General features: G+C 41.2%; 1 pseudogene; it reads left to right on the forward strand.

Annotated features, from left to right (window-relative positions):
* The first annotated feature begins 574 nt into the window (after window positions 1–574).
* LOC112622522 lies at window positions 575–14,001 on the forward strand (annotated as a pseudogene).

Here is a 14,001-nt window from a genome sequence, read left to right on the forward strand (position 1 = left end):
AAACAACTGTTAAATGTTAAACACCTACCTTGGAGTCACAGAAGAGACTCCAGGCATCGCCCCACCTAAATCTCTATTAGTCAATTGTAACAAAACAGGCCATTATAGGTTGAACATCCCTAATCCAAAAATCTAAAATCCAAAATGTTCCAAAATCTGAAACTTTGTGAGCACTGACATGACACCACAAGTGGGAAATTCCACACCTGACCTCCTGAGACAGGTTGCAGTCAAAACACAAACTTCTTTCATATGCAAAATCATGAATGATGTTATATAAAACTACCTTCAGGCTACGTGTATAAGGTGTGTATGAAACATAAATAAATTCTGTGTTTAGATTTGGGTCCCAACCCCAAGATATCTCATTATGTATAGTACAAATATTCCAAAATTTGAAGAAAATGCAAGGAGGTTTCAACTCTTTCCAGCTGTCTTCTTCCATCCCCTAGAGCAGAGATTGCTGTCATCAACAATCACTTCTATTCCAAGTCTCTTCTTGGCAAAAGTGTGGGCTTCCAGACCAAAACTGGACTGTTATAATCATATCTATACCAGCCAAGTGAGCGGCTGCATGGATTCTCCAGAAAGACCACCTCGGTCCCAGTGGACTGTGCCCTATGAAACTCTCTTGACCATCCTCAGAGAAAGATGCATTCAGTGTAATTTGGCCCTGTACTACTTCCAAAGACCTTCAGTTACCAAGCCACAGCACATCAAAGCTACCATCAAAACATAATGAGGCTGGTATTCTAAAACGTTCAAAAAAAGAAACCCGAATAATCCAGCCCTTGGTATAAACAGGCTTTTATTCTCAAGTCAGGAAGATAAACTGATACATATGCTTCCATTAAAAGGTTGACAAACTACTAAAAATATAGCATATGTACTTAGAATGTTTGCTTTCATCCTTGAGGTCAATATCAACTGGATTTATAATATTCCACACTTCAGATATTGACATTGGGATGAGTGAAAAATAACTTTATTAAAATGTTTTTTTATTGTACCCTTAAAAACAAAAACAAAAAGGGGCTGACTATTCTGCAAATTTTGGATACCATTTAAGACCTCAGAAAGTCTGGAGGGAACCAGTTTCCAAAGCCTGCTGGTAGCGTTAGCCTAAGAGAGCAAGTGGCATGCACAAGTGACTGAATCAAGACCACAACAAAGTATGGAAGAACTGGGCGGACAGCATCAGGAGTATTGGCAGGAGCTTGAAAACCACCAGACTGGTTCCCATTGCAGTGTGCAATAAATAGTCTTTCCTTTGCTTACAGTTATAGTTCGCTGCTCCCTGTGAGGAAGGCCCTCCTTCCCCTCTTCTCTCCTTGTCCACCCCGCTTAGGTGTCTCTTTCACTGATGATAAATAATGAAAATCCTTGGCAAGGTATAATCATAGCCTGATGACTACACTAAGTATGTGCATTTGTACATCTGAGGGTCAGGGCGATGAAGAGGGAAACCAGTCCCTCTGTAATCAAAATAACTTGATAACACATATCATATATTATAAATATTTAAAATACAGTTAACAAAAATATTTCTGATATTTTACTCCCTCAAGGGCATAGGCCCTTTGTTCAACAAATATCATGCCTCCCTTTCTTCCAAAATGTATATCTGAATCTCTTTTCAGACACGAACCTCACTTTGTTTATTACCTTTGATTTCAAAATGTACATTTGAGGCCGGCTCGGTGGCTCATGCCTGTAATCCCAGCACTTTTTGGAGCTGAGACGGGTGGATTACTTGAGGTCAGGAGTTCGAGACTAGCCTGGCCAACATGGTAAAACTCCATCTCTACTAAAAATATAAAAATTAGACAGGCATGGGGGTGCGCACATGTGGTCCCAGCTACTCAGGAGGCTGAGGCACAACAATCGCTTGAACTCAGGAAGCGTAGGTTACAGTGAGCCAAGATGACACAACAGCACTCCAGCCTGGGCGATAGAGGGAGACTCCATCTCCAAAAAAAAAAAAAAAAAAAAGTATGTTTGAATCTGGTCTCAAAACATGTACTAGAGTTTGTATTGTATGTTTATTAACTTTTGAGTCCAAGGATTATTTTCTCTGTAGACTGCAAAACAATTTCCAGAAAGGTGGTGAGGAGGAGGGCTTAGGTTGTACTCAAAATAGAACACTTGGAAAAATTGTATGTTACGAATTCAGAGGGAGCTGTCACCAGGCTGGTGGATGTCCAACTCATTTCTTCCTGAATGTAGATTTTTTTTTAAGGGAATGGCAAAAGCCAGATTAAAAAGAAATTCACTAGTAGCAAGAGTATGTGCTAACACAGATCTTCAGAAGATTTTAAAAGCTTACTTAACACCTTCATAAATCCAAAGCGTGGAAGTATGAACAAAAGTGTTATGAAGAGCTGCTGAGTCCAGCTACCATTCCTTTTTCAAGTCTCTTACTTTAACAACATCTACCTGTGTTTTTCCATTTACATTACAAATTAGAAGAAAGTTAGTACGAGACAGACCCTTGCTTGCTTAAATGGCAAGAGTGAGGGCAAGGGCAAAGCCAGTTGATGAGTTAAGTTATTTATTATTGCCTGCATTTACTCATTCATTCATTCATTTATTCAACACTGAAAGATTGCCTTTTGTTGGGCCAGACCCCATGCCCAGCACCATATAAATAAGGCTTTGTGTGGTGAGATAAGGAAAAATTAAAGTAAGTACTATATGACAAGCAAAATAGTGGAAGGAGATGTAAGAGAAGTACAGAGAAAAGATGGCTTAATTCTACTTGGGAGAAATTACTCAAAGGAGATCTCTGGGGACTTCAGCTGGTATTAAAGAATGAAGATGTCTTTCATTGGGTTGTAGAGGGAAGGAAGGAAGATTCTAGGCAGAGACAAGAGCAAGCCCAAGTGCACAGAGACATGATTCAGCATGGCACGCTTAGGAAATTTCAACTGTCACTGGAGCACAGTTTGCAAGGGAGAAAGCAGCAGTAGATGAGGCTAAAATTTCAGATAATATCCAATTGGAAGTCAAAGTTATTTTTGAAGCAATGGAAGCTGTTGAAGGGTTGCTTGTAGGATATGCTCCGGTCAGATTTTCATTTAGAGGGATCAGTCTGGTGACAGTCTTGGGGTTGGATGAGAAGGAGAAGCAGCAGAGACTTAATCGGCAATAATCCTTGTGACAGAGGGTGGAGCCCAAGCAAAGGCTGGGGCAGTGGGATGGGGAGAACGTGTATTCAGTAAATATTTGGGGGTAGCATCAGCAGGTCTCTAGCCGTAGATGGATGGTACCATAGGTAAAGGCAGAAAGTTGGGATACCTGCAGCAGTCTCAGTTGCTGGCTTGTATTCATTATAGTAGGCCAGACTAGTGCTTCTCACACAGTTGTAGGGAGCTTTTACTTTCAATTTGTGATCACACTCACTGCCCATGAGTAGTATGTCACTCGTGCCATATGCAACTCACTACAGGAGTTCATCAGTACTCAACCCGGTTATACCCTGCTCAACGAGATGAATCCACTCATGACACTTAGGTAAATGGTAGTATCAAATTATTATAAAAGCTTCTTAATGCTTTACTCTCGAAACTATGCTTCTCTTATTGTGGACTAGTAATAAATTGTTCATGAATCAGCACCAATTCATGAACTACACTTTGAATAGCTAGATTATGATTAAAAAGTACATTTAAAATCGTCCCCAAATCTCAATGGCTTAACACAAGGGAAGTCTGTTCCTTGCTCACTGTTCACTTAACTGTCTGCACCTGGTTGATAAGTAGTTCTCCTCCACTTGGTGACTCAGAGACCCAGGCTCCTTGCACATTCTGTGCACCATCCTCTAGGGCCTTCTCTCAGACCCAGATCTATCTGCCAACAAATAAAACGACATGCAGGAGAAACATCCACTTCTTAAAAACTGTGACCCAGAATGGCTCATATCACTTCCACTCACGTTCCATGGGTTAGAACTCAGTTACATGGCCACACCTAATTGCAAAGGAGACTGGGAAAGGTAGTCCAGTATTATACCCAGGACAAAGAGGAAGTGAACTGGGGGGTGGGAGACAGTCCACGGACTCTGACACGTGAGTATTCTAGATGGTACTCAGAATGACGCTGCTAACAAACCACATAATTCCTTCCAGAAAACATATTCAGCCTGAGGTGCGGTGAAGCCAAAGACAGACTCCTCAGAGGAGCTCAAGGTTTCCCCACAGTCCTGAGCTTCAACCTATCTCACAGCTTTGTTTGGATTAGGGACAGTTCAGATACAAGCGAAGGCACATCTATAGCTTTTGCACAAGGCATACGTGCATGGTTAATTAAATATGCAAGGAGTGCCACATGCATATGCATGGACACTCAGAGGTTGTTTATTACCTTTGATTTCAAAATATATATTTGAGGCTGGCATATTGTGAATGGACTGGTTCACACTGTGCAGGAATAGATGCCCCTTTAAGCCCAAAGATTTACAATCTTCGTATCTCTACATACGGCTTTTATCTTGGCATTATTTGGCAGTCTTGCGAGTCAAAACCATACCTTTTGAGGTGGGTCAAGTTGATCGTTCTTACAAGACAGACTAGGGGCTTGGAGAGAAAAACAAAATCATTTACAGCAAAGGCTGAGCCTCTAAAACGTTCAATGTGGATTTAGACTTATTTGTTCCCCACTTATTCACTGACTAAATAGCCTCTTGGTTCATTAGTTTTAAGTGCTACAGCTAAATCATTCACATTTCACAGAAAATGTGATGAATGCGATTTAAAATGTCACCCAAATAAAGAAATGTAAAAATGTCACCACCACTCTCTGAGTCCTCTTTAGTGCTTTTCCCAATTCAACAATTAGTTTCCTTTACTACCTTTCCATTTTCTCTGCAATACCCTAAAAATGGAATTGAGGCAAACATTCTAAAGGATCATTGGGTTAAATTCCAGACACTTAAGGAAAAGGTTGCCACCCTCTTCAGAAAACAATTCCTTGTGCCACTATGTGACAAGGCATCAAATATTTTAATACAATTGCTAAGAAGGCAGTAGTTTTGGACCTGGCACAGTGGCTCATACCTGTAATCCCAGCATTTTGGGAGGCCGAGGTGGGTGCATCACTTGAGCTCAGGAGTTCGAGACCAGCCTGAGCAAAAAAGTGAAACCCCGTCTCTAAAAAAAATACAAAACAATTAGCCAGGCATGGTGGTGCACGCCTGAAATCCCAGCAACTCAGGAGGCTGATGTGGGAGGATGGCTTAAGCCCGGGAGGCAGAGGAGGTTGCAGTGAACCAGGATTGTGTCATTGCACTCCAGCCTGGGTGAGAGAGCCAGACCTTGTCTCAAAAAAAAAAAAAAAAGGAGGAGGAAGAAGAAGACAGTAGTCTTTTGTGGAGGTGTGGAGTTGGAATCCCTATCTGAGCTTCTCCATCTTCTAGCTCTGTGACCTGAGCAAGTGACCAAATCTGAGCCTGGGCTTCCTCTTCTGTGAGATTTGGGCAACCCCACAGGGTTATTGTCTTCAGTCACACGTGACACCAAAGCCTGGCATGTAGCACACACTCAAGGAATAGTGGGTCTACTATTGTGGCAGTGGTTTGTGTCCATCAGAGAGAGACTTTAGAGGCCAAACTCCACTCTTCAATCAGTAAGCATCACAGGGATCTACCATTGTCCACTGTCTCCCAGTCTCTATTCTGGGAAGGACAGGGAGGAAGCAGAGCATGGTTACTGCCTTGCTTCATGGCAGGATGTATCCATTTGCTGGGGATGCAATAGCAAAGCACCACAAACTTAAAACTTAAAACAACAGAAACAGTCTCTCACAGTCCTGGGAGCAAGAAGTCTGAAATGAAGCTGTTGGCAGGGTTGGTTCCTACTAGAGATTCTGAGGGAGAATCTGCTTCCTTCTCACCCACCTTCTGGGGGCTGTTGGCAGTCCATGGCATTCCTTGGTAGGTATGTAGCTGCATCACCCCAGTCTCTGCATCTGTCTTCACATGGTCTTCTTCCTTGTGCATGACTGTGTCTGCTTTCTCTCTTTTAAGAACATCTGTCATTGAATTCAATCTCACATTCTAATCTGTTGTGAACAGATATGGTTTGGCTGTGTCCCCACCCAAATCTTGTGTTGAACTGTAGTTCACATAATCCCCACGTGTTGCAGGAGGGGCCCAGTGGGAAGTGATTGAATCATGGGGGCAGCTACCTCCATGCTGTTCTCATGATAATGAGTGAGTTCTCATGAGATCTAATGGTTTTATTTGGAGCTTTCCCCAACTTCCCTCTGCACTTCTCCTTGCTGCTGTCACGTGAAGAGGGACATGTTTGCTTCCCCTTCTGCTGTGATTGTAAGTTTCCTGAGGCTTCCCCAGCCATGCAGAACGGTGAGTCAATTAAACCTCTTTCCTTGATAAATTACCCAGTCTGGGGTATGTCTTTGTTAGCAGCATGAGAATGGACTAATACATGAACTCATCTTAACCTGATTACATCTGCAAAGACTTTCCAAATAAGGTCACACTCATGGGTCTGGGAGTTAGGCTTCAACATATCTTTGGGGACCATCACTCAAACCATAACACAAAGGACAGCAAAGAAGCAGCCATTCTTTCTCTTTGTGGTGTTTGATTTCCACAGTGCCCTGGAATCCCTTTCACCCATTGCCTTGGCAAAGGTGTAGCAGGGACAAGAAAGCATTTCCCAGAGAGAATCTAAGGTTGGTTAACCTGCACTAAGCATCACTTGGGCCATTACCCATTGAAACCAGAGCAGTACCTGGAAGCATCTTGGATGAAAGCTCACTTCCCTCTTTTTTCCTTGACAAGTTTCAGAGAGGAACCTAGTGTTGTCCACGGCTGTCTCCATATCTTCTTCCCTTTGTGCTCTGTCTCACCTCCTTCACTGAGGATAGTGGCAGGGACATATAAATTTTTTTCCAAGAAATATACTGTCTACTTCCAACACTGCCCCATGCAGCTAGCAAGAAGTTCTAGGACTCAATCATATGGGATCTTTCTCGAAACCTGCTTAACTATCTGCATTAATAATCAGCTTGAGGTCAGAATGGGTAAGAGTTGGTGGTGTTCATCAGCACTCCAAGGTTAGTACACATTGCCACACTTCAATTCCTATATTTTCTCTTTGGTCTTTAGGCTCACCTATGTGGAAAGAAAGACATACATGACATGAAACTTAAAAAATTATTTGCATGCATGAATAAAACATCATTTAAAAGTAATCAAATTGCTTTAATAAAGTTTTTTTTATTTTGAATTGTGAGCACATTGAGAGCATTTGTGAGGGCCTGGGATAAAGAACAGGTGCTTGCAGCAGCTGTTTAAATTTTGCCAGGATCAGCAATGACCCCAAAGCCTGTGGCAATTACCCTCACTGACAAGTTGTCTTAAAAGATATGAAAATAAGGGGGCTCACCTTCCCAAATTCATCTTAGATACCCATTTTCATTGTTGTTAACATGATGCTTTTTTACAGATAATCAAAGGGAAGTAGGCCATGGTGTCTGCGTTACTGACTTGTTGAACTATTACTGCTTTACTCAGCCTTTCTTTGTAATTATGAGGTGAAAATAAAAGGTGATAAAGCACAGGTTTTTCTGGAAACAGCAATGCACTTATATTTCCCATTTGTATCTTACTGGGCTCTTTTAAATTGTTCAGAGCCCTCAAGAGAGGCCACATTCACACCAAAACATTCAGACCAAATGAAGACATAAACAATGCACTTTCTCTAATCGTTGAACCCAGTTAGACAACATCTGATGTAAAGCACAAGAATGAAGTCAGCCTGCAGAGGATTAAATCTGCCAGGCAGCACAGCTGCAGGTCAAACTCTCTTCTAAGGTCAGACTCAAAGACCAACAAAAGACCAACAGGTGTGTAAAGTCTGGTAGGTTAAAGGTCTTGCTTGCCGTAGATATAGCATGGGGGAACAAGAGAGCCAAAGGTTTTGTTGAGACTTGTTAACTACAACTATAAGAGTTAAAAGTTGAGTTTGGATGTTGCTATACTTAGCTTATTCAAAGGATTATCTTATTTAGTTTTCTCTACCACTCAGAGATCTTTAAGATAATAGTAACAAGGCTATTATCTTAAAAGGCAGGTACCAACATGGATTCCAAGCACAAAGAAATTATATCAATGGAAAATATAGCAATTTTAACTTACTTTAGATTGTTAGATATATTCTATTTTTATGCCAAAATGAAATGCCCAAAGGAAGACTATGAAATCCATGTTATTTTAGTTATACAGGAAGCTAGTCTATTCTTGCTGTTATTGTTTTTGTATGATAAAACTTATAAGAAAATGAAACTATGACTTTTATAAGAACAAATAATAAAACATCTAGAAGCACAAAATATTTCCCCTTTAAAAAATATTATCTGAAAGTAAAAGACTGGAACTGTTGTCTTTAAACTGAGTTGTTTCCTTGTTTGGTCTGATATATTACTGAAATTTACGGTTTTATCGTAAGGTGGAATTGACTAAAATTTAGCATGTAGAGAATATAAAAATCTTTAAATAAACATTTAGAACTTAGGCACAACCAGGCGCGGTGGCTCACGCCTATAATCTCAGCACTTTGGGAGACTGAGCCAGGTGGATCACTTGAGGTCAGGAGTTCGAGACCAGCCTGGCCAACATGGTGAAACCCCGTCTCTACTAGAAATACAAAAATTAGCAGGGCATGGTGGTGCGTGCCTGTAATCCCAGCTACACAGGAGGCTGAGGCAGGAGAATCACTTGAATCCGGGAGGCAGAGGTTGCAGTGAGCCAAGATGGCACCACTGCACTCCAGCCTGGGTGACAGAGTGAGACTCTGTCTCAAATAATAAATAAATAAATAAAACCTAGGCACTGAGAAGTTTACCAAAACATATATACTTGTTGTACCAAATATATATAGATAGATCATTAAGTGGTAGCTAATGAGGGGGAAGCTATGAATTTTAGCTTTGTTAATTCATCATTGACTTCAACCTAACGTGTGATATATAAGGATGAATTCTTTCCATTTATTTTATTCACCAAGAGAATGCTTTCTACTGTGGGACTGAATGAGTGGCAGATTATCTTTCTTTGGCCGCCATAAAATGCCAAATAGTACTTGTGGTACAAGTATCCGGATCACAGAAGCATACTGCATGGTCATTTCCATTTTTCTTTTCTGTTTTGTAAATGGAAAATAACAGACTTGATGGTCCATGGTTCCACTGACCTCCACCCCACAGATGCTCTGCCAGATGTCTGGGAAAGCACATGATAAACTACTTGCTACCCAGGGGATGGCATCATTCTGATGTTCGGTGTTTTCCTTCGCTTTTGGCCCTGGGTCTCTGGAGCGTGGGCCAAGGGATCTGATCCCAGCGTGATCCTATTTCAACCCCTGGATGCTGGGAGCGTCCCAGCTAGAAGTTTTCTGAATTACCATACCAGATGGTGAGGGTCACGGTTCTCCAACTGGGGCTGAGTTTTATTACTGCTAAATTAATAACAGCGATTGACACAATAGGAGCTAACAAGAGATTTTTCCCTTCATTCTGGCCACTGTTAATTCTAGCATCTGTAGACATTAATTTCTTTAAATTAATTAGAATATTTGGTAATGCAGGGCAGCAAGGGGGACGGTGTGGTGGGGGGCAGCAACAATGATAGAATTTTGTAGACTTCTTTGAGTCCTGGTAAGAAAACTCAATAAGAACATACTCTTATTGTGTCCTGAAAACTGGTTAGTTATCATGCTCCCTAAAGAAACAAGACTCTTCATGCTAATTTCTGTCTTACTGCTTCCACTGGTTAAGAACATCGAATTAATGAAGTATTGTATTACGGCAATCATTTGTTGGGAAAGTACCAGCCTGATTTGGTGCAGGTAGGAGGAGTGAGGGCAGGAACAGGGGGTTGATCCCAACATGATGCCAGAGGTTTATTTATGAACCACTTAGACTGTACCTGTTTAATTAAAGACGGATTTTCTCATTTTGGGGGTAGAGCCAGGAGTAGGTATACCTTCTGCTATGCTGCTAAGGTTATGCTCGGAGTGGGCTGGTACTCATGAGGTACGAGTGAAACACAGTAAACTTAAATGCCACCTTCCATTAGATTGCTAGCAAAAAATGACTAGAGATTCTGTGTTTCACTGCTCCCGGAGGAGTGCTGAGCATGGGAGACGAAGGGGGCACATCCACAAAACCTGCAGACAGATCTAGGGGACAAGCTGCACTACCACAAATCTGGGCGGGTACCTCTCAGCAGCAACTCCAACTGGGTTGTCACCTCAGTCAGCCCTGGAGAGACGGCCACCATGTTCTCTCTATTTTTGGAGTCACGTGTCATTGAGAATCCCCAAGCACAAGCAATCCTCCAGTTTTTTCAAAATATATAGCTATACACCAAAAACATTCTTCAGGTTTTAATGTATTACTTGCAACTAAATTCAAACTGCTGCCCTAAATTTGAGTTGGATGGGCCAGCGTGATATTTTAGGCTCACCAGCTGGCTCAGGGTAGTCTGCAGACCAAAGGCAGGCAGGCTTGTTACAAAGCAGCGTTATTTGAGAAAAAATACCCCAAAAGTGCTAGGATTCTCACAGAGTTAATATCCAAAGTTTCCAGAGTTTCAATGGACATTCCAAGATTACTGGGTTTCATGGCAAAACCAAATGAGGGTATACTCTCCCCAGCTTTTCATTCTTGAGTACAACCTAAAAATGGCATCATACAGCCAAGACTCACCCACTTCAGCCTAAGAGGCATAAAATCACTTCCTGATCAAACCTGTATTAATTTAGAAGCTTCTAGATTATTGAATATCAAGCTTGTCCAACTCATGGCCCACAGGCCACATGCTGCTAAGGATGGTTTTGAATGTGACCAAACACAAATTTGTAAACTTTCTTAAAATATTATGATATGTTTTTTGCAATTTTTTTTTTTTTAGCTCATCAGCTATCGTTAGTGTTGCTGTATTTTATGTGTGGTCCAAGACAATTCATTGTCCAGTGTGGACTGGGGAAGCAAAAAGCCTGGACAGGCCTGCTGTATTAATATCTATCTATCTATATATATATAAATTAGATACACATAATATATTATATATATTATATATATATAGTGGGTGCTTAATGCCTGAATCCCTTCTCTGGAGATTGAAGGAAGCAGTAGGATAACCTGGAGAGAATTCTAGGAGTAGCAGATATGGGTTCTTCCACTGGCCCAGAACTTGTTGTGTAATCTTAGGCAAATGCCTTAAAATCTCTGGGCCTACTTTCCCAGTCTGCACAGTGAAAAATTACATCTGGGTCTCTTAAGAACTGACTCATCTCTAAAACTCTAGGAATATCTCATCGTACTATAGGCCAGAAAAATTGTTTAGCATTCATTTTCAAATCCTATATCTAGAAACATGCTTGAGGTCCCTTTATGTGTTGAGTCAATATTTGCCTAGGAGAAGCTCCACAGGAATATTTTAGAGGGATAGTGACTTACGCAGAAAAGCAGAACTCTTAAGTGTTTCATCACATTACTGGTGTCTTTCACAAGACTGTTTCTTCTTCTTCCTTTTATTCTTGAACATTAAAATGTTGTTAAAGATTGTGTCAGCCACGAGGCCACAAGTGTGAAGCAGAGTTGAGTTTGCCTGCATGAGAATGGGTTAACGTCACCCCTCTAAAGTGGGTTGTTTTAGTCTCTCTACAATTTACAAATAAATTTCGTATTTTACCTAAGCTAGTAGAAAGTAACCATTTTTAACCAGTAATGGGAGATGAAAGTATGCGCATGTATGTTTAATGTATGTTTATGCACATATGCAAATATATTTGTGTATATATAAAGGCCATGCTAATTATCATCACAAGTTAAAGTACCATATTCCACCTCAATAATGCTTTAAAAATATAACGCAAAATATATAATATTTATTAAAAAAAAGTTTTAATGGGAAAAAGTTCTAAAACCACAAGATATATTCAAATCAAGACTTAAAATACTTTTCTTAAGTCTCTCCTACCTGTCTCATTTCAGACTTCAGTAAACCAGCTTTTTTTTTTTTTTTTTTTTTTTGAGACAGAATTTCGCTCTTGTTGCCCAGTCTAGAGTGCAATGGCAAGATCTCGGCTCACCACAACCTCCGCCTCCCGGGTTCAGGCAATTCTCCTGCCTCAGACTCCTGAGTAGTTGGAGAGGCTTGCGCCACCAAGCGCGGATAATTTTGTATTCTTTTTAGTAGACACGGGGTTTCTCCATGTTGGCCAGGTTGGTCTCGAACTCCCAACCTCAAGTGATCCACTGCTTTGGCCTCCCAAAGTGTTAGGATTACAGTTGTGAGCCACTGCGCCCAGCCACAAGCCGGATTTTCTTTTACTGGTCCTAAACTTGAAAAATGATTTTGACTTAAGTTTTCTGGGCACTTCTGTCCTGAGAAGTTTCCCTACAGTCTCAATATTATGATGACAGTCTCATATTGAAGAAGACTGCTCTAGGCAAGTCTAGATTCAGAGAACTAGGGATTGTCCTTCCCGAATTCCACACAACACCAGATGTTTTTCAGTGGGGGGTGTGTGTGTATGTGTGTGTGTTTGCGTGCATGTTTTCCCTCTCTTGTTTTAGCTTAACCAAACAAAAGCAGCAATGCCAACTATTTACTTACCATTCCAACATACCTAAGTATGGTATGATAAAAATATTCTAACCCGTTGTATCACAGTAGCTCTAATACCAATCTTCAAGTTATATTCAGCATCTGCCACAAGTCACATTTGTTTTTGATATAAGTTGAATTTACTCATGTGCCTATGAAATGGAATCATTTTTATTATTTATAGTGTATCATTTACTTGCTGTATGAATATTTTTGCAGCTTTTTGTATGTGCCAGCTACTTTTCTGAGCACTGGGTACTCAAAAAGCCAAACCAAAATGAAATATAAATATATGGTGCTAAAGGCGGTCACAAGTCAGTTGTGCAGCAGAGGTAACCCGACTCCCTGAGGCTCACTTTGCAAGTGCCAAAATTTTCACACGGTTCCCTGTTGTCTGAACCAATCCCAGTCCTTGTGACTAGGGCACCTGGTCAAATCATATATTCACTGCTAAACAGTATTATAGATGCATCTGTCTTTGGTAAAGATTAGCCTATCATTCTTGTGCCATTGGATATCACCCCCGTGCTTGTTGTCCTGAACAGTGTCCTAATGGAACAGCAAGACTGTGCCCTTCCCCTCCCGAAAGATGTCATCCAAACAAATAAAGAAGTTGCCTTCAAAGACCTGGATGTGGCCATTCTCTTGGACTCTGTGCCAAGAAGGAAAGGTGTAGAGAGGAAAGATTTATTGAAAATGTAAAAATCTTCAAATGGCAGGGTGCAGCCTTGGGGAAATATGACAAGAAGTTCATTAAGGTTATTGCTATGGGAAACCCAGCCAGTATCAACTGCCTGACTGCCTCTAAGTTGGCTCCATCCAGCTTCAAGGAGAACTTCAGTTGCTTGACTTGTTTGGATCACAACCAAACTCGAGCTCAAATTACTCTTAAACCTGGTGTGACTGCCGACAGTGCAAAGAATGTTACACATCTGGGGAAACCATTCCTTGACACAGTATCCAGATGTCAACCAAGCCAAGGTGAAGTTGCAAGGAAAAGAAGTTGTTTATGAAGCTCTGAAACATGACAACTGGCCCCAGGCAGAATTCACGACTGTGCAGCAACATGGTCCTGCTGTCATCAAGGCTTGAAAACCATCCAGGGCAATGTCCACTGCAAGAGCCGTCTCCAACCACCTCAGAGACATCCAGCTTGGAACCCCATAGGGAGAGTCTGTGTCCACTGGGGTTATCTCTGATAGTGACTCCTGTGGTATTCCCAGTCATCGTTCTACTCATTCTCTGTTGTATTCAAGAATCAGACCTGGACATTTGTTGAAGCTCTCTCTATTAATGATTCCTCATGTAAGAAGATGGATCTCACTGCAAAGGAACTGGCAGGGAAGAAAAAGAAACTGCTTTAG

The sequence above is a fragment of the Theropithecus gelada genome, chromosome 4 (assembly GCF_003255815.1).
Source record: "Theropithecus gelada isolate Dixy chromosome 4, Tgel_1.0, whole genome shotgun sequence".
NCBI lineage: Eukaryota > Metazoa > Chordata > Mammalia > Primates > Cercopithecidae > Theropithecus > Theropithecus gelada.